The sequence below is a fragment of the Schistocerca cancellata genome, chromosome 2, assembly GCF_023864275.1.
Source record: "Schistocerca cancellata isolate TAMUIC-IGC-003103 chromosome 2, iqSchCanc2.1, whole genome shotgun sequence".
NCBI classification, from domain to species: domain Eukaryota; kingdom Metazoa; phylum Arthropoda; class Insecta; order Orthoptera; family Acrididae; genus Schistocerca; species Schistocerca cancellata.
The window spans coordinates 730,062,814-730,083,735 of record NC_064627.1 but is presented as its reverse complement, the minus strand read 5'-3'; positions in this window follow the sequence as shown (position 1 = coordinate 730,083,735).

Here is a 20,922-nt window from a genome sequence, read left to right as displayed (position 1 = left end):
CTTAAAACAGCGTCTAAGTACATCGGCAATGACTAATAAAAACACACATTCATGAAATATTACAGCAAGTTACAAAATCATATTTACATTCCTTAATCTACTGTGACTCAGCTGAAAACTTAAACTAGCAGCTTGGATTTTTCAGATGATTACTAATCAGTTACTCTTAAATCATTTAGTCAAAATTAATTACTTATTAATTACAACTTCTTTAATGACCTCTAGGTCAGGCAAAAGCATCGTAACATGGCACATTCTTAAATCTTACACTCTATATTTACATACTGTACAAATTACCCATTGTGTGGTATTAATCGATCCTAGGTTGGTACAATTTCAAGTCTACAATATTCCGTATACCTAATCGTTTTCCAGAGCTTGGATACTCTAAGCAATAAGCATTTGTGTGAGGTATACCAATGACTTTATATGGTCCATTATAAACAAACTTAAATTTAGAGATTTCATGGTCTATCTCGCTCGATTTCTCATGAGCTTTTACAAGTACTAAGTCCCCGATTGCAAACTTAGCAAAACGCGCTTTAGCGTCATGACGACGTATGCGAGCATCGGCTTTTAGCTTCATTACTTCTCGCAAACGATCTTTTTTCACACCAATACTAATGTCAATCCGTGGAGGGAATTTGATTATCTCTTCCACTAAACTTTTACTTCTGTCATCCAACAGGATTTCCTCTGGAGAAAATCCCGTCGATTCATGTCTCAAGGTGTTCATAATTCTCTCAAATACTGCTACGTATTTGCCCCATGCCCTATGATTGTGATGGCAATAGGTACGGCAAAGTCGGCCTAGCTCGCGCATATACCTCTCAGCGGGATTTCCAGCCGGACAGTAAGCTGAAATATGGATCACTTTGACCCCATTACTTTCCATACCTTCATTCCACAACTTAGAAGTAAATTGTGCCCCATTGTCTGATAGAATCGCCTTGGGCGTACCAATATGAACAAAATAATCGTTCACAAGCTTGCTATAGACCGCTTTGGCCGTAGCTTTCCTAATCGGGTATAGTTTGATGAACTTGGAAAAAGCTTCTAGCACTACTAAAATATAGGCAAAGTTTCCTGATGACTTGGGCAAAGGTCCGTACAAGTCCACGCACAGTAATTCAAAGGTGTCGTTAGGCCTTATACTTTGCATAGGACCACGACTCGTACAGTTGGTAACCTTCACCTTCTGACATAAATCGCAAGTTTTCACTCTGTCAGTAACGCGTTTTAACATGTTGTTAAAATGCACTACTTCACTCAGCTTTTCCGTACATTTCTTAGGTCCACAGTGACCATACGCCAAATGGTAGTAGTCTATTATTTCCGTGACGTATTTGGTGGGCCAGCATACCCGCCAAATATTACTATCTTCACCCTTACGTATGTACAAGATATGATCGTATATCTTGTAATACTTTCTTAATTTCTCTCCTTCTGGACTCCTTTCGTCATATCGGGTTTTCACCATATTTAAACAACCGTCCTCGTTCTGATGACGACGTAGATTCTTACAGATGTCCACTACTAATTTACGTCCCTCAACTTCTTTAAAATAGTATAATTTGACCACTCCATCTGACTCATCTTTCAATACATCTTGATTAGACTCGGGCAACCGCGACAGCGCATCCGCTACGCAATTGTCGGTCCCTTTTACGTAACAGATGTCATAGTTAAATTGCTGTAAATACAGCGACCACCTAGTCAGTCTTTCGTGAAGTAGTTTACAATCCTTCAGATAAGTGAGTGCCTTATGGTCCGTATGAATAATCACCTTACGGTCCCATAGGTAACCTTTGAACTTCTTGAATCCCCACACGATAGCGAGACACTCTTTCTCAGAAATCGTGTAGTTTCGCTCACTTTTTGATAAAGTTCGACTCGCGAACGCTATCGTCCGGTGTTCCTTGTCCTCTCCTTCACCAACTTCTTGGAACAGTTCTACCCCCACCCCGTAATTCGACGAATCCGTTCCCAGATGGAAGGGTAGCGATAAATCAGGATGAAATAGTATGTTAGATCTCAACAACTCGTCTTTTAATCTCTCGAAAGCGGCCTGACACCCGTCAGTCCACACAAACGGAACGTTTTTGCGTAAGAGGTTATTCAAATTTTCATCATTAAACACTTGTCCTTTTACAAATTTGCGGTAAAATCCTGTTAACCCTAGAAAACTTTTTAACTGTTTCCTAGACTTGGGTGGAGGACAATTCCTTATTGCCTCTAGTTTCTCTGGGTCCTTCGTAATACCAGCAGTGGTAATTACATGCCCTAAAAATTTCAGTTCCTGCTTCACAAATTCGCATTTCTTTAGCTTTAGAGTCATTCCGCCACGGCGCAATGCTCTAAAAACTTCATCTAACAGGTCACAATGGTCATGCCAAGTGGCATTGGCCAACAATAGGTCGTCAACATATACAGTTAATCTTGAACTCAAAGCCGGTCCTAGCACTTTATCTAGGGCCCTGATGAATACGGACACAGATATATTAAGTCCAAACGGCAGTACTCTATACTGATAACACCTGCCCGCAAACAAGAAGGCGGTGTATGGCCTAGATTCTTCTTCGAGTTCTATTTGCCAGTAACTAGCCGTCAGATCGAGGCTAGTCATGAACTTAACGTCATGAAAACGTTGCAAAATCTCCTCCATACTCTCTGGTCTGTCTGTTTCGCGTTGAACGACCCTATTCAACGTGCGTGCGTCAATCACAATACGCACACTACCATCCCGTTTTGGTACAATGACCAAACCGTTATTGTATGGACTCGTACTTCTTTCAATCACTCCCCATTTGATCATCTTATCTATCTCCCGTTGCACTGCTTCCTTTTTGGACAGCGGTATAGCATACGGTCTCACGAAGAATGGTTCGTGCGGAATTACATGCAACTTGCATTTATATCCTTCCACAAGTCCCGGTTTGTCTGAAAACACACTCTTATTCCTCATTATTACTTCATACAGACCTCGTCTTTGTTCGTGTGTTACGTTTGACACACCGTCTACAATACTTTCCAATTCACTTTCTACACTATTGTCAATTCCGAGATTCCTCACATTACAGTAGTTCAAATTCATACCTACGTCAATAGCATCCGGCCAGTTAACAATGTGTATAGGCTGGTATTGCCTATGCACACTGTCTCCTGCCTCGTCAAAACTAACTACTATTGTTTTATCCTGTGACGTACATGTCAAAGTTTTGCTTTCGCAATTAATCACTGCACGGTACTTTAATAACCAATCTAACCCGATAATTACTTCCGTAGTCAAGTCTGGCACGACGACAAACTCTTGTTCAAATCGTGCCCCACATATCTCGAAGTGGACAAAAATCTGTTTTGTGACCGGTTTACTGGCCTTCCCAGTAGCACCGATAATTTTCACTCCTGTTACTGGCATAACTACGATGCCAGGTCTGTCTTTCAGTAACTCAAATATTTTCCCAGATACAGCACTCAATTCTGCACCGGTGTCAATCAACACGTTTAGTTGTAGGTCATGCATATTAACAGACACTACTATCTGTCTACACTTGTCCTCGACTGTTTCTTTATTTTCCCACAGTAAATCCTCGTCTATATCCAGGTCATTCCAGAAAAAACCATCCGGCTTTGACCCTAAATCCGGCTTATCTGGCGGCTTTTTCAGCCTCTGTTCACATACAGTTTTAATTTCAACACGTTTGTCCTGAGGCTTAGCCTGTAGCTTCGCCTCCAATACCGAAACCTTTTCCTGTAACTCGTCAACTAGTGAGTGTTGCTTTGCTATCAATTCATTAATCGTCACCTTCGTTGATTCCACTTTGGTCAGATTAATCTCATCCGCCAATCTACCTGGAGGAATGTGTCCAGTAGTTTCTGCAATTACTTCCGCTAGATCTGCGCAACCCACACCGCTATCGTCTGACCGTATAATGTCAGCTCTAACCTCATACACGTTGTAATCTATGTGCTTTTCTACCAATCGTGTCCGGCTATCACTAAAATTTTCGCAATCTTTCTCCTTAATACTCTCGCAATGTTTAAACTGGAGGTTTGCGTCGGATGGGTCGGTTACTTCTACCACTGAAACTTTCGGTAAGGTCTGCCGGTTAGGGCCAGAACTTTCCGTTACTACTTCAACATCTAACTCCTGCGGGACGAAACACGACGAATCTTGCTCGTGCTCCCCCTTAACATCAACTATTTCTAGTAAAGTCTGCCGATTAGGGCCAGAACTTTCTATCATTTCACAAACACTATCTTCCTGCGGGACGAGACGCGGAAAATCCTGCACGCGCTCCCCATAAACACTTCTCCCATACAGACCCGTATAATCTCTTAGTTCGTCGTATAAGCGACCGAACTGCCTTAACCAGACCTCATCCCTCTCTGCATCCCCTCGCTCGATGACGGACGTGTTATCCGACATCTGATCTTCTCTCAACAATTGCGAATCATTCTTAAACTCAATCTCCAGTTCCGCTGTGGGTATTACAGCTGCCACTTTATGATCGATTTCCGGAACACTACTTAAATTGTTCTCACTGACAGCGAATGTATTTTCTACTGCCGTGTATACAGCTGATCTACTACTTGTGGGCGCACTCTTTTCTCTTAACACTGACACACTCTCCCGCCGTTGATTATTCCATACGGAATTTTCATAACGGCGACACCTGGGTTTTCTCTTGTTATTGGGCCGCCAAAATTTCTCCACGCCCGCTCGGCCCCTCACCGGCGCGGCTAATGGTTTCCCTGTCTCGTCCCAGCAGATACGCTCCCCGGATGCTGCTGAGGCGGCTGATCACACCCTCTGGCGTTATTACTATTCTGTGAAGCCCGTATCACGTTAGTATGATACTGGTTTCTGTCATTCCTGTTATTATTTGCATTGTACCGATTGTTATTACGGTCCGAACCATTATTGTTATTGCTGCGGTATGCATTATTCCCATGGTTATCATTGTTGTGGTTGCTGTGGTACTCGTTGTTGTTACCACGGCCTCTACCACTGTCGCGATTATTGCGCCAATTGTCCTCGTCCTCAACTCTTTCCAGGAAATCATTCACTGTCCTATAATTGCTTCCTACGTAGCGTTTTGTATCATCTGGAAGCTTCTTGTAGAGTTCCCAGACTATTTCGGATTCCGTGCGGCGATCACGCAAATATTCCAACTTGCGGATCCAGCCCTCACAAAACTCCTTCATCGAGCCGCGCGAATTCGCATCGAAAGGCCTCGATACGACAAATTCGCGCCAGACACTTTGCTGTTTTTGCTCTGACCAGTATTCAGCCAGAAACAAATTTTTAAACTCGTCAAAAGTCAGGTTCGTAATGTTGAGGTTTAAGCCCCAACGCTTGGCATCACCAGCCGGCACATCAATAACCGCATTAATTTTTTTCTCATTAGTCCATGATCTGGGTAAAACTCTTTCACAATTTTTAATGAAATCCGTCGCGTGTATACCGCCTTTTTTCAAGGGGTCGAACCGCTCCTCTTTCGTCAACAATTCCGAACTATGTGCACAGATTGGCACATAGCTCTGTTTTTCGTCAAGTTTCTTTTCTAATTCCGACACTCTCGTAATTACTTGGCAAGTGGTTGTCGCAAGCGTTTCCACTTCCCTCTTTTTCTCTTCGCAGGTATTAGCCTGCTCCCTCACTTTAGTGTCTACTTCGGACACTAAAGCCTTTAAAGTTTCCACCTTCTGTTGATCCTCTTTTTTCACTAATTGAATTTGTTCCGTCACCTTATTCTCGATGATCGGAGCAACTGCTTCTCCTACACTTTTCTCGATTCTGCTAATTTCGGAATCAAAACGAGTATTTATGCTCGCAATTTCCGCCTGAACGCCTATCATTTCCTGTTTAAGATAACCGATTTCGGTATTAATTACAACAATATCTTCTTTGATTTTATCAACTTTTGTATTAACAACTCCAACATTGTTGTTAACAACGTTAATAGCTTTGTTCTGATTGTCTAGCATCCGTTCAATTTTTTCAGACTGAGCTTCTTGCTTGGCAGCCTGAGCTTCTTGCTTGGCAGCCCGAGCCTCTTGCTTGACAGCCTGAGCTTCTTGCTTGGCAGACAGAGCTTTAATTTCTGCCGATTGACTTTTGATTTCGTTAATCAAAACATTCAATAAATCAGTTAAATTCCCGGAAACTACCGGTTTTACTTCCGTAGCGGCTTCCTCTTTAATTGTCCCCCCGTATTCGTCATCAAGGGATTCACATTTGATTTTCACTTCCGATTCCGAAACATTTTCTAAAGTGTGGAATTCCATTTCTGCTCTTTGTTGCGTTTCGGCGGTCGCGTCTTTCATGCTAGCCGCCTGCCCCTGAACAATGGGTACCGCGGTGCGCGTTTCCCACTGTTCGACCGATTGTTCCGTATCCAAGTCTACCAAATTTTGGCAATTGTTGCCTTCACTCATTTTAATAATTTTCAATATAAATGCCAAACCTCAAATATAATTAGGATTACTCCCACTACTTATTCTCGCTGACGTAACGGCCTGTACGTAACCAGTACTTTGTTACGAGATTTGCACAATGCAAAATTCGTGTCCAGAACAACCTCAAATCTGAAGATTGTCCTGTCACCAGGTCGCCACGTGTAACCTCCCCCTCACTTACCGACCTTAATGACAGTGAAAAATGAAACCGCGTGTACCTAATGGGAGTTTTGGAAAAGCAATCGTCACCGAAGTTAACCTGTCGGTAAAGAGGGAGGAAAGGGTTACATCTAAATGAAAGGAAACGTGCTAATGAAACTGGTGGAAATTAATTTTGAAAAGGGGTAAAGTTAATAAAGAAAGTAAATGTGCAGCCGTTACGTTAACAATTAACTAGCGGTAATTAGGTATTTGAGATTTGGGGGAAATCACGGTCGCCAGTCCTAAGGACAATTACTATAGTAACTGAAAAAGAAAGGTTATTACACATATAATTAGCACTAGAAGCGTGGCAACTGAAGGTTGACACGTGTAGTGTGAAAACTGAAAGTTTGTCAGAAGTAATAAATTTCGCTACACCCTGACTTAATTTAGCAAAGAATTAATAAAACCGGAAAATCGAAAGTTAATTTAGTGACTGAAGTTAATAGTGAGCTTTCTTTCTGAAGCACATCGAAATTCAGTAAAATACGGTTAGTCTTGGACTACCTCAACAATCATTTCAAAAAACTACTTGAATCTACGCAATTTGGAAATAAGAGATTTAACTTTGAACTTGAATTAAATGATTCTGAACAATTAGCAATAGTAAAATTTAGTACGTACCAAGCTGAGCTGCAGTCACAGGTACGCTAAAATATGCTAACAAAACTCGCACTCTTAATTTGTGCTTATGTAATCTGAATATTGTAGCCAGCTATGAATACTTTGAAATTAAAGCAGTGAAATCGAATGGTATAATTTTAATGCTGGCGTTTAAATTTCAACGACACTCGGGTTCATTTCGGAAAAGGAAGGGACCCTGCTTGGTAATGCAATTGGGACAATGAGCAACAAAGGTTCATGCTAAGTTGCTGTTATTATAGTTACGAAAATGGTACAGTTTGAAAAGCTGAGGTCTGCCATACAGTTCTAAAACTTTACTTGCTTCCAGTCTTCCTTGATGGTTGATTGAAGGTTTGAAGCCGTCGATCGAGGAGGTGGCGACAGTCACTCATTGTCGGCCGTCGCTGTTGCAGAAGCTGGATGTTGGCGCGCCTTCTTCTCGACACGGTCACCAGACGAAACGGGCTCTTGATGTGCGCTAGTTAATGTTTCCCGTCCGCGACACCATGTCAGAAACTATCATCGCAAGTCGAGCGCAATTACATGCTGCCAAACCCCGAAAGCGCGGCAACTCGCGGGCGCGTCACACAACACACCTGCTCCACTCGCTACTCCCGCCAGACTCTCCCTCTCAGCCCGCGCTCCACGCGGCAGAGTTAACACTACCAAAGATCCTACACACTTTGATTCTTCACACGACCTATCGACGTAATCGTTCGATAGCAGTTTTCCCTAGGCAAGACCCAGCGTAAAAATACAAATAATATTTACGAAACAAACCAATTATACATCGACATAAATGCATAAATATACAAATAGTAAAACAATTACAATATACAAAGAGACAGAAATGTCATATCTTGAGGTAACAAAGCAAGGAAAAAATAGTACAATAGATGGAAATAGGAGGATATGCATTTCCGGCGTTACATACTGAGCTGCAAAATTTGATAGTACCACAAGCGCTGCTCAGGTTCCGCAGTCAAGGTATACAAACTGTAATCGATATTAAATTATGATGGCAAAAACTTTGGATGGTAAGCAAAATGTAGTGTTGTTACGTTACTTACTCGTATTGTTGCCAAAGATGCTGTTGCCATATATTCAAAGTAGAGTTCAGTATTACAATGAAGAAACAGGTGTTTGCAGGCAGTACGTACAACGCCACGGTTGCTCAAGTCAATGCCAAAAGTGACCGAGTTCTTTTTAGCTTGTGAATGAAAAAGAATCTTTTTTAATTCATATAAATTGCGGACACTTAGAGCTGAATTCATCACCGATGCTGCTAGTGGTCAAGTATATTGAAGTGAACAGTTATTCCACCTGATGGTCTTTGTGTAACGTAAAGGTTTCCAAAGTTGACATAAGATTACACAGCGACTTTTGCCGTGTCCTTTTATGTAAATAGCCAAGTCTGACTCGGAATCCAATCCAGTCCAGTGCTGTAACGAAAGGGATTGGGCTCAGTGACTGCACTTCGTGCTATAAATTTTGATATCCGTAGCATTAGGACAAAGCAACAATTTAGCCGCCTTGTAAATTGGCCATGTTTGATAAATTTAGATACCGGACTCCAGCAATCAGATGTCTCCATTCGATGCACCCTGACTTAATCTGTCATATGAAGAAGAGATCCGAACAACTGCGTTCGTTCATTTAGATACCTTGTCATAAATAACAAGTGAACCCAAAGTTAGCCGGCCGCTGTGGACGAGAGGTTCTAGGCGCCTTAGTCGGGAACTGCGCTGCTGCTACGGTCCCAGGTTCGAATCCTGCTTCGGGCATGGATGTGTGTGATGTCCTTAGGTTAGTTAGGTTTAAGTAGTTCTAAGTCTAGGGGATTGATGACCTCAGATGTTAAGTCCCATAGTGCTTAGAGCCATTTGAACCATTTCAACTAAAAGTTATGTAACTTAAAAAAGTTTATCTACTCAAGCCTTACTACAGAAAAAAAATCCGTTTTCTCTCACAGTTCTCCAATAAACTCAACATTTAGCTTAAGGCAAATTCCAAGGCACAATAAAGATTATCATGATGTTAGTTACAGCGCAGCTAACAGCTTATTACAGAAGAAAAAGATTAATCAAACGCACCTCTAAAGGACAGTGAGTAGTATAGGACATTGTGCACGATCTGAATATTAGATGTCATTCATTGTTAGATAACAATTAGTAGTGACAGCGACAAATTATAATTTTGAACAAGTGTACCACGTATAATGTCAATGAAACAAGGAATATCAGCAGTCACTTAGGTTACTTCTTTACGAAGAAAACAGTCGCCAAACAAAATGAATTTGTTTACTACGACGTTTCTGCATCTGTCAGCATCAGATATCATTATTCGCAGTGAACCATGACTCGCAAGGTAACAGTTTTTTGATATCTGATGAAGGCAGACGCTAATAAATAAAGAGATTTTATTTAGTGATCTATACAGTTTTGTTTGAGACGGTCGGTTTTCATCACAGAGGGTTTGCTGCTTACGCGTCTTCCTCACCATGGGTGGCGGTGCAGCGAGCGCAGGCCTCAAGAGAATAGAGACACGGACCGCCTCGTGGCAGTCGTTGTCCGGACGGGCACGAGAGACTGGTGGATCTCTGCTGGCACAGTGCTCAGTGATGCCCAAGAGATACTGTGGGCAACACCATGTGTGATGAAATATGTTACCTGTTCTGCTAGTGAACTTGAGTTTACATGTTGAAGTGTATTCGCCTGGCGGCTTAGAGTTTGTGTCTCAGTTCGTGGCGCTGTGCAGAAGTAAGCATTGTATTCCGCTGAGATAACTCGGCCTTGTCGTAGTCCTGTTCTGTACAAGCGTCAGCCTGAAGATAGATGCGGCACAGGGGGGCTAGTCCTCTGTTTTGATTTCATCATTGTTTCATGATGGCTGGAGAAACAGTTTGCCGGTGTCATTTAAGCTATACTCCATTATTCATGGTGAGTATGTGCCTGCGCAGTCTTATGGATCTAGAAGTCTGATGTTTGCCCGTTCCAGAAACACTTCAGCAGTTCCTCCTGTGGGATTAGTGCATTATCAAATTTTAACGAACGTTTGGCTCGTAAATCTACTCACTACTCTGCAATTTATAATTAAAAGCTTAGTGGGGGATTTTTCGAACCACGTTCAGACTATTTCTATAGCGTTCCACCCTGCAACAGCGCTTGGAAAAATGAACACATAATTATTTTTGTACGAGCTCTGATTTCTCTTAATTTACTCGTATTACGATGATCTTTTCTCCGTATGTGGAATGGTGACATTAATGCACTTTCACATTCACAGCAGAAAGTTGATGAATGAAATTTCATGTAAAAACTCTCCGCAATGAAAAACACCTTTGTTTGCCACTCCAATTCGCTTATAGTATCCGTGGGACACTCTCCCCTATTCTACGATAATACCAATCGACTTGCTCTTCTTTGGAATCTTTCGATGTCCTCCGTAAATCATATCAATGATCCCATACCACAAAGCAACACTAGCAAGGGCGAACAAGCGTATAGTAGGCAGTCTCTTTAGTAGGCCTGTTGCATTTTCTAAGTGTACAACATTATCTGTGTGATAATGTGTTAACTTTAATTTAATTTGATTTAATTTTTTATCGTGTAACCTAAATTTAATGAATTTTCTTTTGTACTCATGTGGATGAGTTCACACTTTTCCGCATTCATCGGCAACTGCTAATTTTCGGCCCAACAGATATTGTGTGTAAGTCGTTCTGAAATTGCTTTCGGTCTTCTGATGACTTTACTAGAAGGTAAATGACAGTATAATTTGTAAACGATCTAAAAGAGGTGCTCAGACTGTCATGTATATAGAGTAGGAACAGCATAGGGACTATAGCAATTCTCTGGGGGACGCCAGATATCACATCTGTTTTACTCGATGCTTTTCCGCCAATTACTGGGTACTGTGACGTTTCTGTCGCGAAATCATGAATCAAATGGTTGGTTCAATTGGCTCTGAGCACCATGGGACTTAACACCTGAGGTCGTCAGTCTCCTAGACTTAGAACTACTTAAACCTAACTAACCTAAGGACATCACACACATTCATGCCCGAGGCAGGATTCGAAACTGCGACCGTAGCAGCAGCGCGGTTCCGGACTGAAGCGCCTCGAACCGCTTGGCCACAACGGCCGGCAAATCATGAATCCAGTCACACAACTGAAGCTCTATATTCCGTAGTCTCGCAATTTGATTAGAAGTCGCTTGTGAGGAACATCTCAACATAAAAATAAATGCTTATGGCCTGACTTGCAGATGGTGCACTTGCACTGGCGATCACGTGACTGAAATGAGTGTGGGACACATGACATGGCACTCAGGCAGCATTTAGGATGCCGCACGACACCAATTCAGCAGTTCAGATGCGGAGCCATTTCAGCTTACAGCTCCACTTCAGTAAGTCACCTCAAGAGTTCAACGATTAGTCAAGCGATGGTTATCGAGAGGCCATTATTCGACCACCCAGTTCTCACAATCAGCAGTATCTGTTTCTGGCTTTTACTCTAAGTAATTCCATTACTTTGGACTTTTCTTCTAATTAATCATTACTGAACTCCCTTAGTTGGATTTGCTTCCAAGTAATCATTTAGCTCTTTTAGGTTGTACTTCATGCAAAAAGTGATCCTTCGACGAATGTTTGGACCTTGCATCTACACAAAACAACACCGAACAGGCCTTGAAGGCCCAACGGTACCGACCGGTCACCATGTCATCCTCAGCCCTTAGACGTCATGGGATGCGGATACGGAGGGACATGTGGTCAGCACACCGCTGTCCCAGCTGTTGTCAATTTTCGTGACCTGTGCCACTGCTTCTCAATCAAGTATCTCCTCAGTTGGCTTCACAACAGCTGAGTGCACCCCGCTTGCCAACAGCACTTGGCAGAAACGGACGGTGACCGATCCAAGTGCTAGACAAGCCCGACAGCGCTTAACTTCAGTGCTCTGACGGGAACCGGTACAAGGACCTTGCTTTCATGATTAATTGATTTTTGTAACTTACATTCAGACTTCTCACACGAGTTAAACAATACGCACTGCGACTTTAATTAGTTTGCTGATTTTAATTAAATTGTCATTGTTAATCGCGTAGCCTAATTGAAAGAAAATGACAATTGAAGGTGTGCCATGTAGCACTCGGTGACTGCCATCACTACAAAATGGCGATGAGGATGTTTGAACACGAATTATAATTCACTTTCCCAACTGTTGCTACTATCTGCTGTGAATCTTTTGAACAATCCTCAGCGAATTTCGTTGGTCCCAAGGCTTCGTTGCGTCTGTCCTAGTTGGACGCCTTTATGTTTCAGTATGGCAACTACTTGGTGGATATCTCAACACAGTAACTACTCTTGCAAAACGTGCAACGGACGCTGGAGTCTATTTTGCTAAGATTGTTCCACCGAGACGCTAAGCCAGTCCGATCGAGGACACTGCGGAAGCCGCAGTTTCCAAGTTTCGGTGAGAAGTTGGAGCCGTCTCTGAACCTCATTACCAGGTTGGAGCAGTCACTTCCCAGGTTGATACAGGCTCGTTATCAACGTTTCGGAATTTGCAAATTTAATGCTCCTCACAGCTCCGACCGGCCCATAGAAAACTGACCAGCAACAGTAACAGCACAGGCAATTCGGTAATACAGTAAGGAGACAAAAGTCACGGGATGCCTCCTAATACCGTGTCGGACCTCCCTTTGCCCGGCGTAGTGCAGCAGCTCGACGTGGCATCGACTCGACAATTCGTTGGAAGTCCCCTGCTGAAATACTGAGCCATACTGCCTCTACAGCCGTCCACAACTGCGAAAGTGTTGCCAGTGCGCGAACTTACCCCTCGATTATGTCCCATAAATGTTCGATGAGATTCATGTCGGGCGATCTGGTTGGCAAAATCATTCGTTCTATACGTGCAGAATTTTTTTCATACCAGTCGCGAACAATTTTGCTCCGGTGACATGGCAGAGTGTCATCCATAAAAATTCCACTGTTGTTTGCCTGCAAATGGTCTCCAAGTAGTCGAGAACAACCACTTCCAGTCAAAATGATTGGTTCAGTTGGAGCAGAGGACCAAGGTGAAAATCCACCTTAAACGGCATATAAATTGTACCTTATATGCCGTATAAGGCGGATTTTCACGGTTTAGATTACGTCCACCTGATGTAAACAGATGTGCTTCTGTGCACTGTGTTTTTGTGATGTAACAAGCATCTGTGAGCGATATACAGGGTGAGTCAAGTAAGATCTAACCCCTTTTATTTCGTGAACGGGTACACAAATCGAAATGCGGTTTTAATGAAATTTTAGAATGCCGAGGGGCACGTATTTTTTTTGTTTGGTTAATGTTTTTAGCGCTGGTATCAACGGAGATATTGAAACGTGTTCGCTTTTTTAATGGAACCGTATACTTTTTATAACTGCTTTCGATAGCTCTTGAGAAGACAATTGCAGTGATATACAGCTTGTTAATGTTGACATTGAAACCTGGCGTAAAAAAAAATTAGAGAAGTGTCCTAGGATTTGAGAGCACGGTGGTCGGAATCGACATTAGCCGTGCAAAGAAGTAAAGCTCTCGTGCTACGCTATATCAGAATGTCAATATATTTGTCCGTTTACTTGTCTGCACTGCAGGCCGCTCATTTCTGCTTCACATTCGTTGAGTGCAGACACCAATGAGAAGAAGTTTGATATACTACTTTGTAAGTAGGCTGTTTATGTTTTCTTACTGGCAACGTTACGTAGCGCTCTGTATGAAAATCACTGGCTGTGCTGTGTGCAGCCTGTGGCTAGTTTGCATTGTTGCCTGCCATTGTAGTGTTGGGCAGCTGGATGTGAACAGCGCGTAGCGTTGCGCAGTTGGAGGTGAGCCGCCAGCAGTGGTGGATGTGGGGAGAGAGATGGCGTAGTTTTGAAATTACATATATTATGACTTGTGATGATATTAAGGTAAATACATTGTTTGTTCTCTATTAAAATCTTTCATTTGCTAACTATGCCTATCAGTAGTTAGTGCCTTCTGTAGTTTGAATCTTTTATTTAGCTGGCAATAGTGGCGCTCGCTGTATTGCAGTAGTTCGAGTAATGAAGATTTTTGTGAGGTAAGTTAATTTGTGAAAGGTATAGGTTAATGTTAGTCAGGGCCATTCTTTTGTAGGGATTTTTGAAAGTCAGATTGCGTTGCGCTAAATAATATTGTGTGTCAGGTTAAGCACAGTCGTGTATAAATTTTTCTAAGGGGACGTTTCATATGTCGACCCTTAGCCTAGGATACCTCACTGGAATCTACTGATTTTTTCTTGTAGTTTGTGTATTTAGTGTAGCTTTTGTTTATTGCTAGCGCGTAATTGTAGAGAGAATCTCCTTTGTAGTTGCAGTCTTTCATTGTTGTACTGTAAAACAGTTGTGGCATGCATGTAGATTTGCACCAAGTATTTCGCAGCTGCGCTTGTAATTAACTACATATTATTTTCAGTGCTATGTTAATGTGTTCTCTTATTTTTGCTATTCAAATTGTGCTTTTCTGTGTTATTGTGTGAAATATTGTGACAATAATAGCGTGTGAAAAACGTAACACTCGGCTCCAAAGTAAACTGAGAAATAATAGTGACGACGAGCGTAGCTTATCAGCACCACTGGGTAGTGAATTAACAGACATTCGAAGTAGTAATTTGGTAATTGTACATAGGGATATGGAGCGGGCGGCAAATAATGGTGTAGACAGTCAAACAGGTAGTGAACAGGGAAGCATTATCGATCGATCGGTCGGCAACAGCTCGCCTCAGGAATCCGAAATGACAGAACACAATATTGCAAATACTGTAGACTTAGGTTTTGGGTCCTCACCGGTTTCTCAAATGAGTCAAGACACATTTTCTGCTTGTCAAAATGTGAATGCTGCCGGTGAAAACGCACTGCCAAAAAGCATAGAGAAACAGATTCCAGACACTAATACATTATTATTGCAATTAATGCAAAAAATGGAACAAAATCAGAAACAAACACAGCAACAGTTAGACACAATGGGACAAAATCTTCAAAAGTTAGACACAATGAAACAACACCAGAGACAAACACAGCAACAGTTAGACGCAATGGAACAAAAGCTTCAAAAGTTAGACTCAGTGGAACATAAGGTTGAACTAACACGTGAAGATTTAACTACTGAGTTACATAACATTGAATCGAAATGTCAGAAAGTCTGTAATGACGTAAAAACACAAAGTTGTGAGCATTTCCAACCTATTTTTGCGCGTCATGAAAATGCATTACAGAATCATGAAGCAGCCATAAAAGAACTGCAAACTATTGTTCATGAAAATCATGAGACCTTGCAAACTAAAATTGACTCAGTTGCATCTACCGATTTGGTTACGCAACTTTCAACTCAAGAAAACTTAAAGGATACAGTAGATACTCTGAAAATTGGTTCAGAAAGACACATGGAGGAAATTAGTTCATTATCAGAGAAAGTAGTTGAACTTTCGGATCAGCTAAATAATTTATCTACGAAGGTAGATGATAATCTGAATGACACAAAACCGGTAGTCTTTAATAACACAGAAGAGTGCGAACAAATTAGGAAACTGAAACAAAATCTGAATCAAATTAATACGCAACACCAAAGAGAAATCCGGGAAGTACAAGATCAGCTGACACAGGTAATACAAGAATTACGTATTTCAGAGGACACTCGCGCTCCAATACGGGAAGAGGGACATAGAAATACGGAACAGCCACAAAATAATAACACAGGGCATTTCGGAAGTTATGAAAGAAATTGGCAATGTGCACCGAATTTTGAGATGGAACCGCCGACACGACGTAACAATGACCTACATGCTACTCGCCGACACGATGATTTTGACTATAAGCTGTTCATTACTACACGTAAATTCAAAACGTTTAAGAATCCTGCCAACGACATTCATCCACAAGCGTGGCTCCATCAATTCTCTCATTGTTTTCCTCCCAACTGGTCATTGGAGCACAGGTTAGAATTTATGTGTGGCTACTTGGAGAATGAACCAGCTGTAAGAATGTGATCGGTCATTCACGATTGCCACAGTGAAGGAGAATTTTACCATGCCTTCCTCTCAGCATATTGGTCTCAAGCCACACAAGACCGAGTCAAACATGGCATCATAATGATGAAACATTTCGAACAATCTGAATTTTCCAGTCTTGTGAAATATTTTGAAGACATGTTGCACAAGAATCAGTACCTGTCAAACCCATACAGCCCCTCAGAACTCATCCGCATTTGCTTAATCAAACTGCCTGAACATTTACGACATATTATTTTAGCAGGGCGTTGCAAAGACGACATTGAAGCTTTTCAGGGACTCTTACAAGAATTAGAAATTGACACCGACAGTCGCGGGATGCGAAAACGGGAAAACTATCACTACAGGTCACATCCGTCACAATTCCGTGACGACAGAAACAATAAATGGCCACGACAAGCCTATTCTTACAATGTAAATCGTGACCAAAACAGACACCACCCATATGACAACCACTGGCAGAGTAATAGTTACAGGGGAAGATCACCTTTCCGCGGTAATGACTATGACAGAGACAATCATAGAAACAGACAATTTGGCAACCAGAACTATTATTATCAAGGGAGACAGAATAATTTCAGACGCAACAGTTCAGCGCGAAGTTACGATTCAGGAAGAAATTCTCCACCACGTGACCGACACGAAAGAAACTGTGTAAACTACCGACAAAACGACAGACCTGAATTCCATCAGAACTGGCGAGCTTTAAACAGAGTTGGGCCCTCTCGGCAAGGCGAATTTGTGGGAGTTAGGCCTCCTAATCCCAGTAACAACGCGCGGCAACAAAGAGACAGACAATGACTCGCACCGCAGGCATACATGTGCTCCGGCTGGCTCCGAGAAAAATAACATTATATCTGGTACTGCTAATGAGATTTTAATGCAACGTTTTGGTTTACCTGAAAAGAGACTCTTTAATTGTAGTACATTCGGTGAGATTAACGATGACACAGTGGTTAGTTTATGTGACAGCTACACGATTTTATCACGACGCTACTAATGAGTGACAATTTACAATATTGCTCTTGCGGTGTATCTGTTTTATATCTGCACAGTTTTTCTGTATTATTCTGGAAAGTAAAACATGTTTTAGTAGTGACGTTTGTGGTACAGCTACAATGAGACAGCATTTTCCGTAGCACAACAATACGTTACAGCACAGTACTTTCTTCATCACAACAATATGCATAATAACTAAGATATCTATACGCAAAGCATTTCACTTTTGTTTATCATGAGGTAAGTACATTGACTTCTGCTGAACTCAGCTTTCGGAGGACAATAACTACGACACTTCCACAGAGATGATCTTACAGCAAGACGCATATTTAGCGCTACAGGACACGTATTTGAGTGATTAATTTTGTACTTAAATCATTTATTTTTAAAGATATTTGAGGTACAATGATACAAAGGTTTTCCATAATACATTTCATTCCATTCTTGTAATCTGTAACACCTGAGGGTATAATTACATTAATCGTCACGGGGGTACACGCTTACTTTGTGTACCATGTGTTTGGCAAGCACAAGGAACCCTAGCTCATATGGTATTTGCTTATACAACTTTACACATCGGTACCATATTTCTCTAAAACATAGATTATACAGCTATCTGATCATTTAACAGAGAAACAAACATCTTTTTACTACGTCAGTGACACATGTTTACGCAATTACAGAGTTGGATAACTTCACACTTACGAAATTGTATTTTGTCTGTACTTTGTAAACTGTTCATATTTTTTTGGAACCATTGTGATATTATGAGAGCTTTGAATGATGTATTTGGTATGAGATCATGATTTTTAAAGTACGTTTGAGGTAGATGACACTATTGAAATGAGCAGAGAATTTTCTTTAGGTTTTGAAATTATTGCAGAAAGCTACGACGTTTTTGAGATTTGACTGAGGTGTTATGATGTTATTTTTACGACGACGATGTGTATTATGCTGTTGAGGTATGTTTATGATTAATAGGCTGATGCTATATGAGTTATTTGATTATGCTACTTATCTGTTATGATGCAATATTGAAGAAGTGTCGACGAATAAGGTAGGGACGCTGACTTGTGAAAAAGGATGTTGGAAACCAAGAATCGTACTTTAAGAGTTATGAAATGTGTGTAAATGCGTGAATGTATCACAATGCCGGCGAAAATTTTTTGGACACTGTTATATTCATAAGATTTTGTTTCTACACATTTGCAACGCAAATTCATGACGTGTGAAATATTTTTATATGAGACTGTCACTGTAGCAGAAACTGCTGTCATAAATATTTCAGTAAGAAAGGTAAGTGACCACCTGCACGTAATGCGTTTTGGACGCCCAGCTGAGAGGTAGTTGTCTGACAAAAGAAAGCCATTAGTGTGTGCGCCTTCCAGAGACAGAGGTGTAAAAAAAAAAGACCATTAACCTCGCTATTGACATTCCTTTGTAGAAAGCATCGCAAATATTACACGCTCATTACATGAAAACATATGATTACTCGTACTTTGTGCTAATTACTGAAATGCTTATGAATTGATGGGAAATATTCGTACATCTGCACACCTGATTATGACAAGTGTCTTTCTATGAGAGTTGAGAGCTACTGACTTACGAAATGTCACATGACTATTGAATGATATTTTTATGCTTTGGTTTGCGCAATTGCTTATTTCATTTTATATCTGGTTTCCAGCTGTGTTGCAGCATTGCTTTTATAAAATAAAATGCATTTGCTAATGTGAACACTTTCTGTCAACAGATCTATTAAATAATTATTTTATGATCCACATTCTTTAAAAAAGGAGCACTTGGAAAGGAAAGAACAATAAGAAGGGACTAGTAACAGTAACTGGACACATAATTTTCTTTTCAAGTACATGGTAATATTTTTTTTACAATAAGTTGTTGTGGTGCACCACTTTAATTACATAGACATTAAGATGTGAATATACATTTCCCTTATCTGCATTGTTGTTTTTACTGTAATATTTTTTTCTGCTTGAGCTATGTCATGTTTAGGTATAAGTTGCTGCTGTTTGCCAGGCATAGTGTTATTGAATTTGACTTTGTATTATTCTGTTAAGCCAGTTTTACTAATGATTTATTTTTATTGTTTGCTGCACATTGCCTTGGATTAGTTGTAATATTACAATTGCTTTGCTAATTTCTTAATGCTGCTTGCTTCGCAAATCTGTGTTTTTTTTCATTGCTGTTTATATTAATTGTTTTATGTGATGCTGCATTGCCTCGTTCCTTGGTATATATATCTGAGCTCAGTAGATTTAAGTTAGCTCAAGAGGGGTAGACTATATAAGAAACTAACTATGATGACTTGGAAGAAATGCATTGAGAAGCTATATGAAAATGGTTTGGGCAAAAAAAAAAAAAAAAGAGTACTGTACAGTGGAGAAAAACTATTTTTGACAGAGGATGAGAACAGAATACAGAAGGCAGGCTTAGATAGGACTTTTGGGAATAATGATGAACGAAGGGAGATCTCCATGCAAAATACTGCAGTAAAACAAACCCTGTCCTTTCCTTTTGTGTTATCCCACTATGTGTTTGTGTACCCTTGTGTATTTGTGTTTTTCCTGTCTTTATGTGTTTAGCTGATGAGAGCTATGTTGTAGAATTTTTCTAATACTCTGTTATTTACTTTGTAAATATGCTTAGACATTATTTATTCTGTTTTGTTTTAATGCTGATGTGTGAAGTTGATGTTTCAATAATTATTCTGATCTTTTATGTATGTACTCATGTCATAATTCCTGTAACACTGATGTATATGTTTATTTCTATTCTGTTGTAAAGCCTGTACTACAAAATGTTATCTGTATTGTTATGTTCTTTAATGATGTATTTTGTACCTTTGTAATTGTATTCTCATGTTATAACATTGTAATTGACAGCAGTTCATCAAATTAAGTAAATTGTAAGCATTCATTTCACTGCACACATTTCTGTTGGTCATAGTAATGCACAATATGTGAGAAGTAGGGACTGATTGTGTTTGCATGTTTGTTAATAATCCAGCAAGGGACTGGATAACAGCATTGCTGGTTCTAAGGACAATTCCAAAAACTTTGTGAGTGCACAAGTGGTGGTTATGGGCTTGCTATCTTCTCTGCAAGACTCTTCGATGGTGATTGTGCACCTGCACAGTCGCAGCAGATGGCTGGTGACCATCATCTCTACAAGGACTACAGTGGGTCTGCATCTCTGATGACCCACCAATACCATTATTTCTACAAGGACTACAGTGGGTCTACACCTTTGATGATTCATCAATACCATTATTTCTACAAGGACTGCAGTGGGTCTGCGCCTCTGGTGGCCCACCAATACTGTAATCTCTACCAGGACTACAGTGGGTCTACTCTGTGATGACCTACCTACCAATATTCATCAACTTCGAATGACTCTGCTGTGGGTTTGCTCCATTGTGGCCCATTACCTGTCAGCATGTCAAGAGTCAGCACTGTCTTTCCGTTGGAAGGACACCACTACTTCTTCAAGACTGCATGGAAATCCACTACTTCTGTGAGCATTTTTTTTTTACTAATGAGACTTTGTGAAAAAA